This window comes from Schistocerca americana, chromosome 10, assembly GCF_021461395.2.
Source record: "Schistocerca americana isolate TAMUIC-IGC-003095 chromosome 10, iqSchAmer2.1, whole genome shotgun sequence".
In the NCBI taxonomy this organism is placed as follows: Eukaryota; Metazoa; Arthropoda; class Insecta; order Orthoptera; family Acrididae; genus Schistocerca; species Schistocerca americana.
The window spans coordinates 32,863,616-32,886,568 of record NC_060128.1 but is presented as its reverse complement, the minus strand read 5'-3'; positions in this window follow the sequence as shown (position 1 = coordinate 32,886,568).

The window sequence follows — 22,953 nt, the reverse complement described above, 5'->3', positions numbered from 1 at the left end:
TCAATAAGAAGGTCCAAGGGATTCAGTAAACCTGAAGTAAAGCATCGGAATCTAAAACTGGACTCACAGGAGAGGTTCAAATCATAGAAAGTTAGGGTGTCAGTCCTCTTCCACTTAAGTCGGCATTGTGCCTTTTGCATTAAATTCGGATGCAATTTATGTGGTTCATCGTCAATAAGAAATCCAAAAGATACAGTAAACCTGAAGTGAAGCATGTAAATCTAAAATTGGACTCGCAGGAGAGGTTCAAATCAGAGAAAGTTAGAGTGTCAGTCCTCTTGTACTTAAGTCGGCATTGTGCTTTTTGTATTAAATTCGGATGCAATTTCTGTGTTTCATCGTCAATAAGAAGTTAAAAGGGATACAGTAAACCTGAAGTAAAGCATCGGAATCTAAAATTGGACTCACAGGAGCGGTTCAAATCATAGAAAGTTAGAGTGTCAGTCCTCTTGCACTTAAGTCGGCATTGTGCCTTTTGCATTAAATTCGGATGCAATTTCTGTGTTTCATCGTCAATAAGAAGGTCCAAGGGATACAGTAAACCTGAAGTGAAGCATCGGAATCTAAAACTGAACTCACAAGAGAGGTTCAAATCATAGAAAGTTAGACAGTCTGTTCTCTTGTACTTATGTCGACATTGTGCCTTTTGTATTACATTCTGATGCAATTTCAGTGTTTCATCGTCAATAAGAAGGTCCAAGGGATACAGTACACCTGAAGTGTAGCAACGGAATCTAAAACTGGACTCACAGGAGCGGTTCATATCATAGAAAGTTAGAGTGTTACCTCTTGTACTTATGTCGGCATTGTGCCTTTTGTATTAAATTCGGATGCAATTTCTGTGTTTCATCGTCAATAAGAAGGTCCTAGGTATACAGTAAACCTGAAGTGATGCATCGGAATCAAAAACTGGACCCACAGGAAGGGTTCAAATCATAGAAAGTTAGAGTGTCAGTCCTCTTGTACTTCAGTCAGCCTAGTGCCTTTTGTATTAAATTCGGATGCAATTTCTGTGTTTCATCGTCAATAAGAAGGTTAAAGGTATACAGTAAACCTGAAGTGAAGCATCGGAATCTAAAACCGGACTCACAGGAGAGGTTGATTTCATAGAAAGTTAGACTATCAGTCCTCTAGTACTTACGTCGGCATTGTGCCTTTTGTATTAAATTCGGGTGCAATTTCTGTGTTTCATCGTCAATAAGAAGGTCCAAGGTATTCATAAAACCTGAAGTGAAGCATCGGAATCTAAAACTGGACTCACAAGATCGGTTCAAATCATAGAAAGTTAGAGTGTCAGTCCTCTTGTACTTAAGTCGACATTCTGCCTTTTGTAATAAATTCATATGCAATTTCTGTGTTTCATCGTCAATAAGAGGGTCCAAGGGATACAGTACACCTGAAGTGAAGCATCGGAATCTAAAACTGGACTCTCAGGAGAGGTTCAAATCATGTAAAGTTAGAGTGTCAGTCCTCTTGTACTTAAGTCAGCATTGTGCCTTTTGTATTAAAATCCGATGCAATTTCTGTGTTTCATCGTCAATAAGAAGGACCAAGAGCTACAGTAAACCTGATGTGAGGCATCGGAATCTAAAACTGGACTCACAGGAGATGTTCAAATCATAGAAATTTAGAGTGTCAGTCCTCTTGTACTTAAGTCGGCATTGTGCCTTTTGTATTAAATTCGGATGCAATTTCTGTGTTTCAACGTCAATAAGAAGGTCAAAGGGATACAGTAAACCTGAAGTGAAGCATCAGAATCTAAAACTGGACTCACAGGAGAGGTTCAAATCATAGAAAGTTAGAGTGTCAGTCGTCTTGTACTTAAGTCGGCCTAGTGCCTTTTGTATTAAATTCGGTTGCAATTTCTGTGTTTCATCGTCAATACGAAGGTCCAAGGTATACAGTAAATGAGATGTGAAGCATCGGAATCTAAAACTGGACTCAAAAGAGAGGTTCAAATCATAGAAAGTTAGAGTGTCAGTTCTCTTGTACTTTAGTCGGCATTGTGCCTCTTGTATTAAATTCGGATGCAATTTCTGTGTTTCATCGTCAACAAGAAGGTCCAAGAGATACAGTAAACCTGAAGTGAAGCATCGGAATCTAAAACAGGACTCACAGGAGAGGTTCAAATCATAGAGAGTTAGAGTGTCAGTCGTCTTGTACTTAAGTCGGCATTGTGCCTTTTGTATGAAATTCGGATGCAATTTCTGTGTTTCATCGTCAATAAGAAGGTCCAAGGAATACAGTAATCCTAGAGGGAGGCATCGGAATCTAAAACTGGACTCACAGGAGAGGTTCAAATCATAGAAAGTTAGAATGTCAGTCCCCTTGTACTTAAGTCGGCTTTGTGCCTTTTGAATTAAATTCGGATGCAATTTTTGTGTTTCATCGTCAATAAGAAGGTCCAAGGGATAAAGTAAACCTGAAGTGAAGCATCAGAATCTAAAACTGGACTCACAGGAGAGGTTCAAATAATAGAAAGTTAGAGGGTCACTCTTCTTGTACTTAAGTCGGCATTGTGCCTTTTGTATTAATTTCGGATGCAATTTTTGTGTTTCATCGTCAATACGAAGGTCCAAGGGATACAGTGAACCTGAAGTAAAGCATAGGAATCTAAAACTGGACTCACAGGAGAGGTTCAAATCATAGAAGTTAGAGTGTCAGTCCTCTTGCACTTAAGTCGGCATTGTGCCTTTTGCATTAAATTCGGATGCAATTTCTGTGTTTCATCGTCAATAAGAAGGTCCAAGAGATACAGTAAACCTCAAGTGAAGCATGTAAATCTATAATTGGACTCACAGGAGAGGTTTAAATCATAGAAAGTTAGAGTGTCAGTCCTCTGGTACTTAAGACGGCATTGTGCCCTTTGTATTAAATTCGGATGCAATTTCTGTGTTTCATCGTCAATAAGAAGGTCCAAGGGATTCAGTAAATCTGAAGTGATGCATCGGAATCTAAAACTGGACTCACAGGAGAGGTTCAAATCATAGAAAGTTAGAGTGTCAGTCCTCTTGTACTTAAGTCGGCCTAGTGCCTTTTGTATTAAATTCGGATGCAATTTCTGTGTTTCATCGTCAATAAGAAGGTCCAAGTGATACAGTAAACCTGAAGTGAAGCATCAGAATCTAAAACAGGACTCACAGGAGAGGTTCAAATCATAGAAAGTTAGAGTGTCACTCTTCTTGTACTTAAGTCGGTATTGTGCCTTTTGTATTAATTTCGGATGCAATTGCTGTCTTTCATCGTCAATAAGAATGTCCAAGGGATACAGTAAACCTGAAGTGAAGCATCGGAACCTAAAACTGGGCTCACAGGAGAAGATCAAATCATAGAAAGTTAGAGTGTCAGTCCTCTTGTACTTAAGTCCCCATTGTGCCTTTTGTATTATATTCGGATGCAATTTCTGTGTTTCATCGTCAATAAGAAGGTCCAAGGGATACAGTAAACCTGAAGTGAAGCATCGGAATCTAAAACTGGACTCACAGGACAGGTTCAAATCATAGAAAGTTAGAGTGTCAGTCCTCTTGTACTTAAGTCGGCATTGTGCCCTTTGTATTAAATTCGGATGCAATTTCTGTGTTTCATCGTCAATAAGAAGGTCCAAGGGATACAGTACACCTGAAGTGAAGCATCGGAATCTGAAACTGGACTCACAGGAGAGGTTCAAATCATAGAAAGTTAGAGTGTCAGTCCTCTTGTACTTAAGTCGGCATTGGGCATTTTGTATTAAATTCGGATGCAATTTCTGTGTTTCATCGTCAATAAGAAGGTCCAAGGGATACAGTAAACCTGAAATGAAGCATCGCAATCCAAAACTGGACTCACAGGAGAGGTTCAAATCATAGAAAGTTAGAGTGGCAATCCGCTTGTACTTAAGTCGGCATTGTGCCATTTGTATTAAATTCGGATGCAATTTCTGTGTTTCATCGTCAATAAGAAGGTCCTAGGAATACAGTAATCCTAGAGGGATTCATCGGAATCTAAAACTGGACTCACAGGAGAGGTTCAAATCATAGAAAGTTAGAATGTCAGTCCCCTTGTACTTAAGTCGGCTTTGTGCCTTTTGAATTAAATTCGGATGCAATTTTTGTGTTTCATCGTCAATAAGAAGGTCCAAGGGATAAAGTAAACCTGAAGTGAAGCATCAGAATCTAAAACTGGACTCACAGGAGAGGTTCAAATCATAGAAAGTTAGAGGGTCACTCTTCTTGTACTTAAGTCGGCATTGTGCCTTTTGTATTAATTTCGGATGCAATTTTTGTGTTTCGTCGTCAATACGAAGGTCCAAGGGATACAGTGAACCTGAAGTAAAGCATAGGAATCTAAAAATGGACTCACAGGAGAGGTTCAAATCATAGAAGTTAGAGTGTCAGTCCTCTTGCACTTAAGTCGGCATTGTGCCTTTTGCATTAAATTCGGATGCAATTTCTGTGTTTCATCGTCAATAAGAAGGTCCAAGAAATACAGTAAACCTCAAGTGAAGCATGTAAAACTATAATTGGACTCACAGGAGAGGTTTAAATCATAGAAAGTTAGAGTGTCAGTCCTCTGGTACTTAAGACGGCATTGTGCCCTTTGTATTAAATTCGGATGCAATTTCTGTGTTTCATCGTCAATAAGAAGGTCCAAGGGATTCAGTAAATCTGAAGTGATGCATCGGAATCTAAAACTGGACTCACAGGAGAGGTTCAAATCATAGAAAGTTAGAGTGTCAGTCCTCTTGTACTTAAGTCGGCCTAGTGCCTCTTGTATTAAATTCGGATGCAATTTCTGTGTTTCATCGTCAATAAGAAGGTCCAAGTGATACAGTAAACCTGAAGTGAAGCATCAGAATCTAAAACAGGACTCACAGGAGAGGTTCAAATCATAGAAAGTTAGAGTGTCACTCTTCTTGTACTTAAGTCGGTATTGTGCCTTTTGTATTAATTTCGGATGCAATTGCTGTCTTTCATCGTCAATAAGAAGGTCCAAGGGATACAGTAAACCTGAAGTGAAGCATCGGAACCTAAAACTGGGCTCACAGGAGAAGATCAAATCATAGAAAGTTAGAGTGTCAGTCCTCTTGTACTTAAGTCCCCATTGTGCCTTTTGTATTATATTCGGATGCAATTTCTCTGTTTCATCGTCAATAAGAAGGTCCAAGGGATACAGTAAACCTGAAGTGAAGCATCGGAATCTAAAACTGGACTCACAGGACAGGTTCAAATCATAGAAAGTTAGAGTGTCAGTCCTCTTGTACTTAAGTCGGCATTGTGCCCTTTGTATTAAATTCGGATGCAATTTCTGTGTTTCATCGTCAATAAGAAGGTCCAAGGGATACAGTACACCTGAAGTGAAGCATCGTAATCTGAAACTGGACTCACAGGAGAGGTTCAAATCATAGAAAGTTAGAGTGTCAGTCCTCTTGTACTTAAGTCGGCATTGGGCATTTTGTATTAAATTCGGATGCAATTTCTGTGTTTCATCGTCAATAAGAAGGTCCAAGGGATACAGTAAACCTGAAATGAAGCATCGCAATCCAAAACTGGACTCACAGGAGAGGTTCAAATCATAGAAAGTTAGAGTGGCAATCCGCTTGTACTTAAGTCGGCATTGTGCCATTTGTATTAAATTCGGATGCAATTTCTGTTTTTCATCGTCAATAAGAAGGTCCAAGGGATACAGTAAACCTTAAGAGAAGCATCGGAATCTAAAACTGGACTCACAGGAGAGGTTCAAATCGTAGTAAGTTAGAGTGTCAGTACTCTTGTACTTAAGTCGGCATGTGCGTTTTGTATTAAATTCTGATGCAATTTCTGTGTTTCATCGTCAATAAGAAGGTCCAAGGGGCACAGTAAACCTGAAGTGAAGCATCGGAATCTGAAACGGGACTCACAATAGTGGTTCAAATCATAGAAAGTTAGAGTGTCAGTCTTCTTGTACTCAAGTCGGCATTGTGCCTTTTGTATTAAATTCAGATGGAATTTCTGTGTTTATTCGTCAATAATAGGGTCCAAGGGATACAGTAAACCTGAAGTGAAGCATCGGAATCTAAAACTGGACTCACAGGAGAGGTTCAAATCATAGAAAATTAGAGTGTCAGTCCTCTTGTACTTAAGTCGGCATTGTGCCTTTTGTATTAAATTCGGATGCAATTACTGTCTGTCATCGTCAATAAGAAGGTCAAAGGGATACAATAAATCTGAAGTGAAGCATAGGAATCTAAAACTGGACTCACAGCAGAGGTTCAAATGATAGAAAGTTAGGGTGTCAGTCCTCTTGTACTGAAGTCGGCATTGTGCCATTTGTCTTAAATTCGGATGCAATTTCTGTGTTTCATTGTCAATAAGAAGGTCCAAGGGATACAGTAAACCTGAAGTGAATCGTCGGAATCTAAGTCTGGACTCACAGGAGAAGTTCAAATCATAGAAAGTTAGTGTGTCAGTCCTCTTGTACTTAAGTCGGCATTGTGCCTTTTGTATTAAATTCGGATGCGATTTCTGTGCTTCATCGTCAATAAGAATTTCCAAGGGATACAGTAAACGTGAAGTGAAGCATCGGAATTTAAAGCTGGACTCTCAGGAGAGGTTCAAATCATTCAGAGCTAGAGTGTCACTCCTTTTGTACTTAAGTCGACATTGTGCCTATTGTATTAAATTCTGATGCAATTTCTGTGTTTCATCGTCTATATGAAAGTCCCAGGGACTCAGTAAATATGAACTGAAGCATCGGAAGCTAAAATTGGACTCACAGGAGAGGTTCAAATCATAGATAGTTCGAGTGTCAGTACTCTTGTAATTAAGTCGGCATTGTGCCTTTTGTATTAAGATCTAATGCAATTTCTGTGTTTAATCGTCAATAAGAAGGTCCAAGAGATACAGTAAACCTGAAATGAAGCGTCAGAATCTAAAACGGGACTCACTGGAGAGGTGCAAATCATAGAATGTTAAAGTGTGAGTCCTCTTGTACTTAAGTCGGCATTGTGCCTTTTGTATTAAATTCGGATGCAACTACTTTGTTTCATCGTCAATAAGGAGGTCCAACGGATACAATAAACCTGAAGTGAAGCATAGGAATCTAAAACTGGACTTACAGGAGAGGTTCAAATGATAGAAAGTTAGAGTGTCAGTCCTCTTGTACTTAAGTCGGCATTGTGCATTTTGTCTTAAATTCGGATGCAATTTCTGTGTTTCATCGTCAATAAGAAGGTCCAAGGGATACAGTAAACCTGAAGTGAAGCGTCGGAATCTAAGTCTGGACTCACAGGAGAGGTTCAAATCATAGAAAGTTAGTGTGTCAGTCCTCTTGTACTTAGGACGGCATTGTGCCTTTTGTATTAAATTCGGATGCAATTTCTGCGTTTCATCGTCAATAAGAAGGTCCAAGGGATACAGTAAACCTGAAGTGAGGCATTGGAATCTAAAACTGGACTCACAGGAGAGGTTCAAATCATCGAAAGTTAGAGTGTCATCCGCTTGTACTTAAGTCAGCATTGTGCCTTTTGTATTAAAATCGGATCAATTTCTGTGCATCATCGTCAATAAGAAGGCCGAAGGTATACAGTAAACCTGAAGTGAAACATCGGAATCTAAAACTGCACTCACAGGAGTGGTTCAAATCATAGAAAGTTAGAGTGTCAGTCCTCTTGTACTTAAGTCGGCATTGGGCATTTTGTATTAAATTCGGATGCAATTTCTGTGTTTCATCGTCAATAAGAAGGTCCAAGGGATACAGTAAACCTGAAATGAAGCATCGCAATCCAAAACTGGACTCACAGGACAGGTTCAAATCATAGAAAGTTAGAGTGTCAGTCCTCTTGTACTTAAGTCGGCATTGTGCCCTTTGTATTAAATTCGGATGCAATTTCTGTGTTTCATCGTCAATAAGAAGGTCCAAGGGATACAGTACACCTGAAGTGAAGCATCGTAATCTGAAACTGGACTCACAGGAGAGGTTCAAATCATAGAAAGTTAGAGTGTCAGTCCTCTTGTACTTAAGTCGGCATTGGGCATTTTGTATTAAATTCGGATGCAATTTCTGTGTTTCATCGTCAATAAGAAGGTCCAAGGGATACAGTAAACCGGAAATGAAGCATCGCAATCCAAAACTGGACTCACAGGAGAGGTTCAAATCATAGAAAGTTAGAGTGGCAATCCGCTTGTACTTAAGTCGGCATTGTGCCATTTGTATTAAATTCGGATGCAATTTCTGTTTTTCATCGTCAATAAGAAGGTCCAAGGGATACAGTAAACCTTAAGAGAAGCATCGGAATCTAAAACTGGACTCACAGGAGAGGTTCAAATCATAGAAAATTAGAGTGTCAGTCCTCTCGTACTTATGTCGGCATTGTGCCTTTTGTATTAAATTCGGATGCAATTTCTGTGTTTCATCGTCAATAAAAAGGTCCAAGTGAAACAGTAAACATGAAGTGAAGCATCGGAATCTGAAACGGGACTCACAATAGAGGTTCAAATCATTGAAAGTTAGAGTGTCTGTCGTCTTGTACATAAGTCGGCATTGTGCCTTTTGTATTAAATTCGGATGGAATTTCTGTGTTTAATCGTCAATAATAGGGTCCAAGGGATACAGTAAACCTGAAGTGAAGCATCGGAATCTAAAACTGGACTCACAGGAGAGGTTCAAATCATAGAAAATTAGAGTGTCAGTCCTCTTGTACTTAAGTCGGCATTGTGCCTTTTGTATTAAATTCGGATGCAATTACTGTGTGTCATCGTCAATAAGAAGGTCCAAGGGATACAGTAAACCTGAAGTGAGGCATCGGAATCTAAAACTGGACTCACAGGAGAGGTTCAAATCATCGAAAGTTAGAGTGTCATACGCTTGTGCTTAAGTCAGCATTGTGCCTTTTGTAATAAAATCGGATGCAATTTCTGTGCTTCATCGTCAATAAGAAGGCCGAAGGTATACAGTAAACCTGAAGTGAAGCATCGGAATCTAAATGTGCACTCACAGGAATGGTTCAAATCATAGAAAGTTAGAGTGTCAGTCCTATTGTACTTCAGGCCGCATTGTGCATTTGGTATAAAATTCGGATGCAATTTCTGTGTTTCATCGTCAATAAGAAGGTCCAAGGGGTACAGTAAACCTGATGTGAAGCATCGTAATCTAAAACTGGACTCACAGGAGATATTCAAATCATAGAAAGTTAGAGTGTCAGTACTCATGTACTTAAGTCGGCATGTGCTTTTGTATTAAATTCCGATGCAATTTCTGTGTTTCATCGTCAATAAGAAGGTCCAAGGGATACAGTAAACCTGAAGTGAAGCATCGGAATCTAAAACTGGACTCACAGGAGAGGTTCAAATCATAGGAAATTAGAGTGTCCGTTCTTTTGTACTTAAGACGGCATTGTGCCTTTTGTATTAAATTCGGATGCAATTTCTGTGTTTCATCGTCAATAAGAAGGTCCAAGGCATACAGTAATCCTGAAGCGAAGCATCGGTAACTAAAACCGGACTCTCAGGAGAGGTTCAAATCATACAGAGTTAGAGTGTCATTCCTCTTGTACTTAAGTCGGCATTGTGCCTATTGTATTAAATTGGGATGCAATTTCTGTGTTTCATCTACAATAAGAAAGTCCAAGGGACTCAGCAAACCTGAAGTGAAGCATCGAAATCTAAAATTGGACTCACAGGAGAGGTTCAAATCATAGAAAGTTCGAGTGTCAGTACTCTTGTACTTAATTCGACATTGTGCCTTTTGTATAAAAATCGGATGAAATATCTGTGTTTAATCGTCAATAAGAAGGTCCAAAAGATACAGTAAACCTGAAGTGAAGCGTCGGAATCTAAAACGGGACACACAGGAGAGGTTCATATCATAGAATGTTAGAGTTTCAGTCCTCTTGTACTTAGGACGGCATCGTGCCTTTTGTATTAAATTCGGATGCAATTTCTGTGTTTCATCGTCAATAAAAAAGGTCCAAGTGATACAGTAAACCTGAAGTGAAGCATCGGAATCTGAAACGGTACTCACAATAGAGGTTCAAATCATAGAAAGTTAGAGTGTAAGTCTTCTTTTACTTAAGTCGGCATTGTGCCTTTTGTATTAAATTCGGATGCAATTTCTGAGTTTCATCGTCAATAATAGGGTCCAAGGTATACAGTAAACCTGAAGTGAAGCATCGGAATCTAAAACTGGACTCACAGGAGGAGTTCAAATCTTAGAAAATTAGAGTGTCAGTCCTCTTATCCTTAAGTCGGCATTGTGCCTTTTGTATTAAATTCGGATGCAATTAATGTGTGTCATCGTCAATAAGAAGGTCCAAGGGATACAGTAAACCTGAAGTGAAGCATCGGAATCTAAAACTGGACTCACAGCAGAGGTTCAAATCATAGAAAATTAGAGTGTCAGTCCTCTTGTACTTAAGTCGGCATTGTGCCTTTTGTATTAAATTCGGATGCAATTACTGTGTGTCATCGTCAATAAGAAGGTCCCAGGGATACAGTAAACCTGAAGTGAAGAGGCGGAATCTAAGTCTGGACTCACAGGAGAGGTTCAAATCATAGAAAGTTAGTGTGTCAGTCCTCTTGTACTTAAGACGGCATTGTGCCTTTTGTATTAAATTCGGATGCAATTTCTGCGTTTCATCGTCAATAAGAGTTTCCAAGGGATACAGTAAACATGAAGTGAAGCATCGGAATCTAAAACTGGACTCTCAGGAGAGGTTCAAATCATACAGAGTTAGAGTGTCAGTCCTTTTGTACTTAAGTCGGCATTGTGCCTATTGTATTAAATTCTGATGCAATTTCTGTGTTTCATCTTCTATACGAAAGTCCTAGGGACTCAGTAAATATGAACTGAAGCATCGGAAGCTAAAATTGGACTCACAGGACAGGTTCAAATCATAGATAGTTCGAGTGTCAGTACTCTTGTACTTAAGTTGGTATTGTGCCTTTTGTATTAAAATCGGAATGCAATGTCCGTGCCTAATCGTCAATAAGAGGGTCCAAGAGATACAGTAAACCTGAAGTGTAGCGTCGGAATCTAAAACGGGACTCACTGGAGAGGTTCAAATCATAGAATGTTACAGTGTCAGTCCTCTTGTACTTAAGTCGGTATTGTGCCTTTTGTATTAAATTCGGATGCAATTACTTTGTTTCATCGTCAATAAGGAGGTCCAAGGGATACAATAAACCTGAAGTGAAGCATAGGAATCTAAAACTGGACACACAGGAGAGGTTCAAATGATAGAAAGTTAGAGTGTCAGTCCTCTTGTACTTAAGTCGGCATTGTGCTTTTTGTCTTAATTTCGGATGCAATTTCTGTGTTTGATCGTCAATAAGAAGGTCCAAGGGATACAGTAAACCTGAAGTGAAGAGGCGGAATCTAAGTCTGGACTCACAGGAGAGGTTCAAATCATAGAAAGTTAGTGTGTCAGTCCTCTTGTACTTAAGACGGCATTGTGCCTTTTGTATTAAATTCGGATGCAATTTCTGCGTTTCATCGTCAATAAGAAGGTCCAAGGGATACAGTAAACCTGAAGTGAGGCATCGGAATCTAAAACTGGACTCACAGGAGAGGTTCAAATCATCGAAAGTTAGAGTGTCATACGCTTGTGCTTAAGTCAGCATTGTGCCTTTTGTAATAAAATCGGATGCAATTTCTGTGCTTCATCGTCAATAAGAAGGCCGAAGGTATACAGTAAACCTGAAGTGAAGCATCGGAATCTAAATCTGCACTCACAGGAATGGTTCAAATCATAGAAAGTTAGAGTGTCAGTCCTATTGTACTTCAGGCCGCATTGTGCATTTGGTATAAAATTCGGATGCAATTTCTGTGTTTCATCGTCAATAAGAAGGTCCAAGGGATACAGTAAACCTGATGTGAAGCATCGTAATCTAAAACTGGACTCACAGGAGATATTCAAATCATAGAAAGTTAGAGTGTCAGTACTCTTGTACTTAAGTCGGCATGTGCTTTTGTATTAAATTCCGATGCAATTTCTGTGTTTCATCGTCAATAAGAAGGTCCAAGGGATACAGTAAACCTGAAGTGAAGCATCGGAATCTAAAACTGGACTCACAGGAGAGGTTCAAATCATAGGAAGTTAGAGTGTCCGTTCTTTTGTACTTAAGACGGCATTGTGCCTTTTGTATTAAATTCGGATGCAATTTCTGTGTTTCATCGTCAATAAGAAGGTCCAAGGCATACAGTAATCCTGAAGCGAAGCATCGGTAACTAAAACCGGACTCTCAGGAGAGGTTCAAATCATACAGAGTTAGAGTGTCATTCCTCTTGTACTTAAGTCGGCATTGTGCCAATTGTATTAAATTGGGATGCAATTTCTGTGTTTCATCTACAATAAGAAAGTCCAAGGGACTCAGCAAACCTGAAGTGAAGCATCGAAATCTAAAATTGGACTCACAGGAGAGGTTCAAATCATAGAAAGTTCGAGTGTCAGTACTCTTGTACTTAAGTCGACATTGTGCCTTTTGTATAAAAATCGGATGAAATATCTGTGTTTAATCGTCAATAAGAAGGTCCAAAAGATACAGTAAACCTGAAGTGAAGCGTCGGAATCTAAAACGGGACACACACGAGAGGTTCATATCATAGAATGTTAGAGTTTCAGTCCTCTTCTACTTAGGACGGCATCGTGCCTTTTGTATTAAATTCGGATGCAATTTCTGTGTTTCATCGTCAATAAAAAAGGTCCAAGTGATACAGTAAACCTGAAGTGAAGCATCGGAATCTGAAACGGTACTCACAATAGAGGTTCAAATCATAGAAAGTTAGAGTGTAAGTCTTCTTTTACTTAAGTCGGCATTGTGCCTTTTGTATTAAATTCGGATGCAATTTCTGAGTTTCATCGTCAATAATAGGGTCCAAGGTATACAGTAAACCTGAAGTGAAGCATCGGAATCTAAAACTGGACTCACAGGAGGGGTTCAAATCTTAGAAAATTAGAGTGTCAGTCCTCTTATCCTTAAGTCGGCATTGTGCCTTTTGTATTAAATTCGGATGCAATTAATGTGTGTCATCGTCAATAAGAAGGTCCAAGGGATACAGTAAACCTGAAGTGAAGCATCGGAATCTCAAACTGGACTCACAGGACAGGTTCAAATCATAGAAAGTTAAAGTGTCAGTCCTCTTGTACTTAAGTCGGCATTGTGCCTTTTGTATTAAATTCGGATGCAATTTCTGTGTTTCATCGTCAATAAGAAGGTCCAAGGGATACAGTAAACCTGAAGTGAAGCATCGCAATCCAAAACTGGACTCACAGGAGAGGTTCAAATCATAGAAAGTTAGAGTGTCAGTCCTCTTGTACTTAAGTCGCCATTGTGCCTTTTGTATTAAATTCGGATGCAATTTCTGTGTTTCATCGTCAATAAGAAGGTCCAAGGGATACAGTAAACCTGAAAAGAAGCATCGGAATCTAAAACTGGACTCACAGGAGAGGTTCAAAACATAGAAAGTTAGAGTGTCAGTACTCTTGTACTTAAGTTGGCATGTGCATTTTGTATTAAATTCAGATGCAATTTCTGTGTTTCATCGTCAATAAGAAGGTCCAAGGGATACAGTAAACCTGAATTGAAGCATCGGAATCTAAAACTGGACTCACAGGAGAGATTCAAATCATAGAAAGTTAGAGTGTCAGTCCTCGTGTACTTAAGTCGGCATTGTGCCTTTTGTATGAATTTCGGATGGAATTTCTATGTTTCATCATCAATACGAAGGTCCAAGGCATACAGTAATCCTGAAGTGAAGCATTGGAATCTAAAACTTGACTCTCAGGAGAGGTTCAAATCATAGAAATTTAGAGTGTCAGTACTCTTGTACTTAAGTCGGCATCGTGCCTTTTGTATTAAATTCGGATGCAATTACTGTGTGTCATCGTCAATAAGAAGGTCTAAGGGATACAATAAACCTGAAGTGAAGCATAGGAATCTAAAACTGGACTCACAGGAGAGGTTGAAATGACAGAAAGTTAGAGTGTCAGTCCTCTTGTACTTAAGTCGGCATTGTTCCAATTGTATTAAATTCGGATGCAATTTCTGTGTTTCATCGTCAATAAGAAAGTCCAAGGGACTCAGTAAATCTGAAGTGAAGCATCGGAAGCTAAAATTGGACTCACAGGAGAGGTTCAAATCATAGAAAATTCGAGTGTCAGTACTCTTGTACTTAAGTCGGCATTGTGCCTTTTGTATTAAAATCGGATGCAATTTCTGTGTTTAATCGTCAATAAGAAGGTCCAAGAGATACAGTAAACCTGAAGTGAAGCGTCGGAATCTAAAACGGGAATCACTGGAGAGGTTCAAATCATAGAATGTTAGAGTGCCAGTCCTCTTGTACTTAAGACGGCATTGTGCCTTTTGTATTAAATTCGGATGCGATTTCTGTGTTTCATCGTCAATAAGAATTTAAAAGGGATACAGTAAATCTGAAGTGAAGCATCGGAATCCAAAACTGGACTCACAGGAGAGGTTCAAATCATAAAAAAGTTAGAGTGTCAGTCTTCTTGTACTTAAGTCGGCATTGTGCCTATTGTATTAAATTCGGATGCAATTTCTGTGTTTCATCGTCAATAAGAAGGTCCAAGGGATACAGTAAACCTGAAGTGAAGCATCGCAATCTAAAACTGGACTCACAGGAGAAGTTCAAATCATAGAAAGTTAGAGTGTCAGTACTCTTGTACTTAAGTCGGCATGTGCCTTTTGTATTAAATTCAGATGCAATTTCTGTGTTTCATCGTCAATAACAAGGTCGAAGTGATACAGTAAACCTGAAGTGAAGCATCGGAATCTAAAACTGAACTCACAGGAGATTTTCAAATCATAGAAAGATAGAGTGTCAGTCCTCTTGTACTTAAGTCGGCATTGTGCCTTTTGTATGAAATTCGGATGGAATTTCTATGTTACATCATCAATACGAAGGTCCAAGGCATACAGTAATCCTGAAGTGAAGCATCGGAATCTTAAACTGTACTCTCAGAAGAGGTTCAAATCATAGAAATTTAGGGTGTCAGTCCTCTTGTACTTAAGTCGGCATTGTGCCTATTGTATTAAATTCGGATGCAATTTCTGTGTTTCATCGTCAATAAGAAAGTCCTAGGGACTCAGTAAATCTGAAGTGAAGCTTCGGAAGCTAAAATTGGACTCACAGGAGAGGTTCAAATCATAGATAGGTCGAGTGTCAGTACTCTTGTACTTAAGTCGGCATTGTGCCTTTTGTATTAAAATCGGATGCAATTTCTGTGTTTAATCGTCAATAAGAAGGTCCAAGAGATACAGTAAACCTGAAGTGAAGCGACGGAATCTAAAACGGGACTCACTGGAGAGGTTCAAATCATAGAATGTTAGAGTGTCAGTCCTCCTGTACTTAAGTCGGCATTGTGCCTTTTGTATTGAATTCGAATGCTACTTCTGTGGTTCGTCGTCAATAAAAAGGTCCAAGTGATACAGTAAAGCTGAAGTGAAGCATCGGAATCTAATACTGGACTCACAGGAGAGGTTCAAATGATAGAAAGTTAGAGTGTCAGTCCTCTTGTACTTAAGTCGGCATTGTGCATTTTGTCTTAAATTCGGATGCAATTTCTGTGCTTCATCATCAATAAGAAGGTCCAAGGGATACAGTAAACCTGAAGTGAAGCATCGGAATCTAAAATTGGACTCTCAGGAGAGGTTCAAATCATCGAAAGTTAGAGTGTCATTCGCTTGTACTTAAGACAGCATTGTACCTTTTGTATTAAAATCGGATGCAATTTCTGTGCTTCATCGTCAATAAGGAGGCCGAAGGTATACAGTAAACCTGAAGTGAAGCATCGGAATCTGAAACTGCACTCACAGGAGTGGTTCAAATCATAGAAGGTTAGAGTGTCAGTCCTATTGTACTTCAGGCCGCATTGTGCATTTCGTATTAAATTCGGATGCAATTTCTGTGTTTCATCGTCAGTAAGAACGTCCAAGGGATACAGTATACCTGAAGTGAAGAATCCGAATCTATAACTGGACGCACAGGAGAGGTTCAAATCATAGAAAGTTAGAGTGTCAGTCCTCTTGTACTTAAGTCGGCATTGTGCCTTTTGTATTAAATTCGGATGCAATTTCTGTGTTTCATCGTCAATAAGAACGTCCAAGGGATACAGTAAACCTGAAGTGAAGCATCTGCATCTGAAACTGGACTCACAGGAGAGGTTCAAATCATAGAAAGTTAGAGTGTTAGTCCTCTTGTACTTAGGTCGGCATTGTGCCGTTTGTATTAAATTCGGATGCAATTTCGGTGTTTCATCGTCAATAAGAAGGTCCAAGGGATACAGTAAACCTGAAGTGAAGCATCGCAATGCAAAACTGGACTCGCAGGAGAGGTTCAAATCATAGAGAGTTAGAGTGTCAGTCCTCTTGTACATAAGTCGGCATTGTGTCTTTTGTATTAAATTTGGATGCAATTTCTGTGTTTCATCGTCAGTAAGAAGGTCCAAGGGATACAGTAAACCTGAAGTGAAGCATCGGAATCTAAAACTGGACTCACAGGAGAGGTTCAAATCACAGAAATTTAGAGTGTCAGTACACTTGTACTTAAGTCGGCATGTGCCTTTTGTGTTAAATTCACATGCAATTTCTGTGTTTCACCGTCAATAAGAAGGTCCAAGGGATACAGTAAACCTGAAGTGAAGCATCGGAATCTAAAACTGGACTCACAGGAGAGGTTCAAATCATAGAAAATTAGAGTGTCAGTCCTCTTGTACTTAAGTCGGCATTGTGCCTTTTGTATTAAATTCGGATGGAATTTCTGTGTTTCATCGTCAATAAGATGGTCCAAGGCATACAGTAATCCTGAAGTGAAGCATCGGAATCTAAAACTGGACTCTCAGGAGAGGTTCAAATCATAGAAAATCAGAGTGTCAGTCCTCTTGTACTTAAGTCGGCATTGTGCCTTTTGTATTAAATTCGGATGCAATTTCTGCGTTTCATCGTCACTAAGAAGGTCCAAGGGATACATTAAACCTGAAGTGAAGCATAGGAATCTAAAACTGGACTCACAGGAGAGATTCAAATCACAGAAATTTAGAGTGTCAGTCCTCTTGTACTTAAGTCGGCATTCTGCCTTTTATATAAAATTCGGATGCAATTTCTGTGTTTCATCGTCAATAAGAGTGTCCAAGGGATACAGTAAACCTGAAGTGAAGCATCGGAATCTAAAACTGGACTCTCAGGAGAGGTTCAAATCATACAGAGTTAGAGTATCAGTTCTCTTGCACTTAAGTCGGCATTGTGAATGTTGTATTAAATTCGAATGCAATTTCTGTGTTTCATCGTCAATAAGAAAGTCCAAGGGACTCAGTAAACCTGAAGTGAAGCATCGGAAGCTAAAATTGGACACACAGGAGAGGTTCAAATCATAGAAAGTTCGAGTGTCAGTACTCTTCTACTTAAGTCGGCATTATGCCTTTTGTATTAAAATCGGATGCAATTTCTGTGTTTCATCGTCAATAAAAAGGTCCAAGTGATACAGGAAACCTGAAGTGAAGCATCGGAATTTGAAACTGGACTCAAAAGTGAGGTTCAAATCATAGAAAGTTAGAGTGTCAGTCTTCTTGAACTTAAGTCGACAATGTGCCATTTGTATTAAATTCGGATGCAATTTCTGTGTTTCATCGTCAATAAGAAGGTCCAAGGAATACAGTAAACCTGAAGTGAAGCGTCGGAATCTAAGTCTGGACTCACAGGAGAGGTTCAAATCATAGAAAGTTAGTGTGTCAGTCCTCTTGTACTTAAGACGGCATTGTGCCTTTTGTATTAAATTCGGATGCAATTTCTGCGTTTCATCGTCACTAAGAAGGTCCAAGGGATACATTAAACCTGAAGTGAAGCATCGGAATCTAAAACTGGACTCACAGGAGAGGTTCAAATCATAGTCATAGAAAGTTAGAGTGTCATTCCGCTTGTACTTAAGTCAGCATTGTGCCTTTTGTATTAAAATCGGATGCAATTTCTGTGTTTCATCGTCAATAAGAAAGTCCAAGGGACTCAGTAAACCTGAAGTGAAGCATCGCAATCCGAAACTGGACTCACAGGAGAGGTTCAAATCATAGAAAGTTAAAGTGTCAGTCCTCTTGTACTTAAGTCGCCATTGTGCCTTTTGTATTAAATTCGGATGCAATTTCTGTGTTTCATCGTCAATAAGAAGGTCCAAGGGATACAGTAAACCAGAAGTGAAGCATCGGAATCTAAAACTGCACTCACAGGAGTGGTTCAAATCAAAGAAAGTTAGAGTGTCAGTCCTCTTGTACTTAAGTCGGCATTGTGCCTTTTGTATTAAATTCGGATGCAATTTCTGTGTTTCATCGTCAATAAGAAGGTCCAAGGGATACAGTAAACCTGAAGTGAAGCATCGCAATCCAGAACTGGACTCACAGGAGAGGTTCAAATCATAGAAAGTTAGAGTGTCAGTCCTCTTGTACTTAAGTCGGCATTGTGCCTATTGTATTAAATTTGGATGCAATTTCTGTGTTTCATCGTCAATAAGAAAGTCCAAGGGACTCAGTAAACCTGAAGTGAAGCATCGCAATCCAAAACTGGACTCACAGGAGAGGTTCAAATCATAGAAAATTAAAGTGTCAGTCCTCTTGTACTTAAGTCGACATTGTGCCTTTTGTATTAAATTGGGATGCAATTTCTGTGTTTCATCGTCAATAAGAAGGTCCAAGGGATACAGTAAACCTGAAGTGAAGCATCGCAATCTAAAACTGGACTCACAGGAGAGGTTCAAATCACAGAAAGTTAGAGTGTCAGTACTCTTGTACTTAAGTCGGCATGTGCCTTTTGTATTAAATTCGGATGCAATTTCTGTGTTTCATCGTCAATAAGAAGGTCCAAGGGATACAGTAAACCTGAAGTGAAGCATCGGAATCTGAAACTGGACTCACAGGAGAGGTTCAAATCATAGAAAGTTAGAGTGTCAGTCCTCTTTTACTTAAGTCGGCGTTGTGCCTTTTGTATTAAATTCGGATGCAATTTCTGTGTTTCATCGTCAATAAGAAGGACCAAGGGATACAGTAAACCTGAAGTGAAGCATCGCAATCCAAAACTGGACTCACAGGAGAGGTTCAAATCATAGAAAGTTAGAGTGTCAGTCCTCTTGTACTTAAGTCGCCATTGTGCCTTTTGTATTAAATTCGGATGCAATTTCTGTGTTTCATCGTCAATAAGAAGGTCCAAGGGATTCAGTAAACCTGAAGTGAAGCATCGGAATCTAAAACTGGACTCACAGGAGAGGTTCAAATCACAGAAAGTTAGAGTGTCAGTACTCTTGTACTTAAGTCGGCATGTGCCTTTTGTATTAAATTCACATGCAATTTCTGTGTTTCATCGTCAATAAGAACGTCCAAGGGATACAGTAAACCTGAAGTGAAGCATCGCAATCTAAAACTGGACTCACAGGAGAGGTTCAAATCATAGAAAGTTAGAGTGTCAGTACTCTTGTACTTAAGTCGGCATGTGCCTTTTGTATTAAATTCAGATGCAATTTCTGTGTTTCATCGTCAATAACAAGGTCCAAGGGATACAGCAAAAGTGATGTGAAGTATCGGAATCTAAAACGGGACACACAAGAGAGGTTCAAATCATAGAAAGTTAGAGTGTCAGTCCTCTTGTACTTAAGTCGGCATTGTGCCTTTTGTATTAAATTCGGATGCAATTTCAGTGTTTTATCGTGAATAAGAATTTCCAAGAGATACAGTAAATCTGAAGTGAAGCATTCGAATCTAAAACTGGATTCACAGGACAGGTTCAAATCATAGAAAGTTAGAGTGTCAGTCCTCATGTTCTTAAGTCAGCATTGTGCATTTTGTATTAAATTCGGATGCAATTTCTGGTTTTCATCGTCAATAGGAAGGTCCAAGGGATACAGTAATTCTGAAGTGGAGCATCGGAATCTAAAACTGCACTAACAGGAGAGGTGGAAATCATAGAAAGTTAGAGTGTCGGTCCTCTTGTACTTAAGTCGGCATTGTGCCTTTTTTAATAAAATCGGATGCAATTTCTGTGCTTCATCGTCAATACGAAGGCCGAAGGTATACAGAAAACCTGAAGTGAAGCTTCAGAATCTAAAACTGGACTCACAGGAGAGGTTCAAATCATAGAAAGTTAGAGTGTCACTCCTCTTGTACTTAAGTCGGCATTGTGCCTTTTGTATTAAATTCGGATGCAATTTCTGTGTTTCATCGTCAATAAGAAGGACCAAGGGATACAGTGAACCTGAAGTGAAGCATCGCAATCCAAAACTGGACTCACAGGAGAGGTTCAAATCATAGAAAGTTAGAGTGTCAGTCCTCTTGTACTTGAGTCGGCATTGTGCCTTTTGTATTAAATTCGGATGCAATTTCTGTGTTTCATCGTCAATAAGAAGGTCCAAGGGATTCAGTAAACCTGAAGTGAAGCATCGGAATCTAAAACTGGACTAACAGAAGAGGTTCAAATCACAGAAAGTTAGAGTGTCAGTACTCTTGTACTTAAGTCGGCATGTGCCTTTTGTATTAAATTCACATGCAAGTTCTGTGTTTCATCGTCAATAAGAAGGTCCAAGGGATACAGAAAACCTGAAGTGAAGCATCGGAATCTAAAACTGGACTCACAGGAGATGTTCAAATCATAGAAAGTTAGAGTGTCAGTCCTCTTGTACTTAAGTCGGCATTGTGCCTTTTGTATTAAATTCGGATGCAATTACTGTGTGTCATCGTCAATAAGAAGCTCTAAGGGATACAATAAACCTGAAGTGATGCATAGGAATCTAAAACTGGACTCACAGGAGAGGTTCAAATCATAGAAAGTTAGAGTGTCAGTCCTCTTGTACTTAAGTCGGCATTGTGCTTTTTGTATTAAATTCGGATGCAATTTCTGTGTTTCATCGTCAATAAGAATGTCCAAGGGATACAGTAACCCTGAAGTGAAGCATCGCAATCCAAAACTGGACTCACAGGAGAGGTTCAAATCATAGAAAGTTAGAGTGTCAGTCCTCTTGTACTTAAGTCGGCATTGTGCCTATTGTATTAAATTCGGATGCAATTTCTGTGTTTCATCGTCAATAAGAAAGTCCAAGGGACCCAGTAAACCTGAAGTGAAGCATCGGAAGCTAAAATTGGACCCACAGGAGAGGTTCAAATCATAGAACGTTCGAGTGTCAGTACTCTTGTACTTAAGTCGGCATTGTGCATTTTGTATTAAATTCGGATGCAATATCTGTGTTTCATCGTCAATAGAAAAGGTCCAAGGGATACAGTAAACCTGAAGATGAGTATCGGAATCTATAACTGGACTCACAGGAGATGTTGAAATCATAGAAAGTTAGTGTGTCAGTCCTCTTGTACTTAAGTCGGCATTGTGCCTTTTGTATTAAATTCGGATGCAATTTCTGTGTTTCATCGTCAATAAGAAGGTCCTCAGTATACAGTAAACATGAAGTGATGCATCGAAATTTAAAACTGGACTCACAAGAGAGGTTCTAATCATAGAGAGTTAGAGTGTCAGTTCTCTTGTACTTAAGTCGACATTGTGCCTTTTGTATTAAATTCGATGCAATTTCTGTGTTTCATCGTCAATAAATAGGTCCAAGGGATACAGTACACCTGAAGTGAAGCATCGGAATCTAAAACTGGACTCACAGGAGAGGTTCAAATCATAGAACGTTAGAGTTGCAGTCCTCTTGTACTTAAGTCGGCCTACTGCCTTTTGTATTAAATTCGGATGCAATTTCTGTGTTTCATCGTCAATAAGAAGGTCCAAGGTATACAGCAAACGTGATGTGAAGTATCGGAATCTAAAACGGGACACACAAGAGAGGTTCAAATCATAGAAAGTTAGAGTGTCAGTCCTCTTGTACTTAAGTCGGCATTGTGCATTTTGTATTAAATTCGGATGCAATTTCTGTGTTTTATCGTGAAAAAGAATTTCCAAGAGATGCAGTAAACCTGAAGTGAAGCATTAGAATCTAAAACTGGATTCACAGGACAGGTTCAAATCATAGAAAGTTAGAGTGTAAGTCCTCTTGTACTTAAGTCGGCATTGTGCATTTTGTATTAAATTCGGATGCAATTTCTGGTTTTCATCGTCAATAGGAAGGTCCAAGGGATACAGTAATTCTGAAGTGGAGCATCGGAATCTAAAACTGCACTCACAGGAGAGGTGGAAATCATAGAAAGTTAGAGTGTCGGTCCTCTTGTACTTAAGTCGGCATTGTGCCTTTTATATTAAATTCGGATGCAATTTCTGTGTTTCATCGTCAATAAGAAGGTCCAAGGTATACAGTAAACCTGAAGTGAAGCTTCGGAATCTAAGACTGGACTCACAAGAGAGGTCGAAACGTAGAAAGTTAGAGTGTCAGTCCTCTTGTACTTAAGTCGACATTGTGCCTTTTGTATTAAATTCGGATCCAATTTCTGTGTTTCATCGTCAATAAGAAGGTCCAAGGGATACAGTACACCTGAAGTGAAGCATCGGAATCTATAACTGGACTCACAGGTGATGTTCAAATCATATAATGTTAGAGTGTCAGTCCGCTTGTACTTAAGTCGGTATTGTGCCTTTTGTATTAAATTCGGATGCAAGTTCTGTGTTTCATCGTCAATAAGAAGGTCCAAGGGATACTGTAAACCTGAAGTGAAGCATCGGAATCTAAAACTGGACTCACAGGAGAGGTTCAAATCATAGAACGTTAGAGTGGCAGTTCTCTTGTACTTAAGTCGGCCTAGTGCCTTTTGTATTAAATTCGGATGCAATTTCTGTGTTTCATCGTCAATAAGAAGGTCCAAGGTATACGGCAAACGTGAAGTGAAGCATCGGAATCTAAAACGGGACACACAAGAGAGGTTCAAATGATAGAAAGTTAGAGTGTCAGTCCTCTTGTACTTAAGTCGGCATTGTGCCTTTTGTGTTAAATTCGGATGCAATTTCTGTGCTTCATCGTCAATAAGAAGGTCCAAGGTATACAGTAAACCTGAAGTGATGCATCGGAATC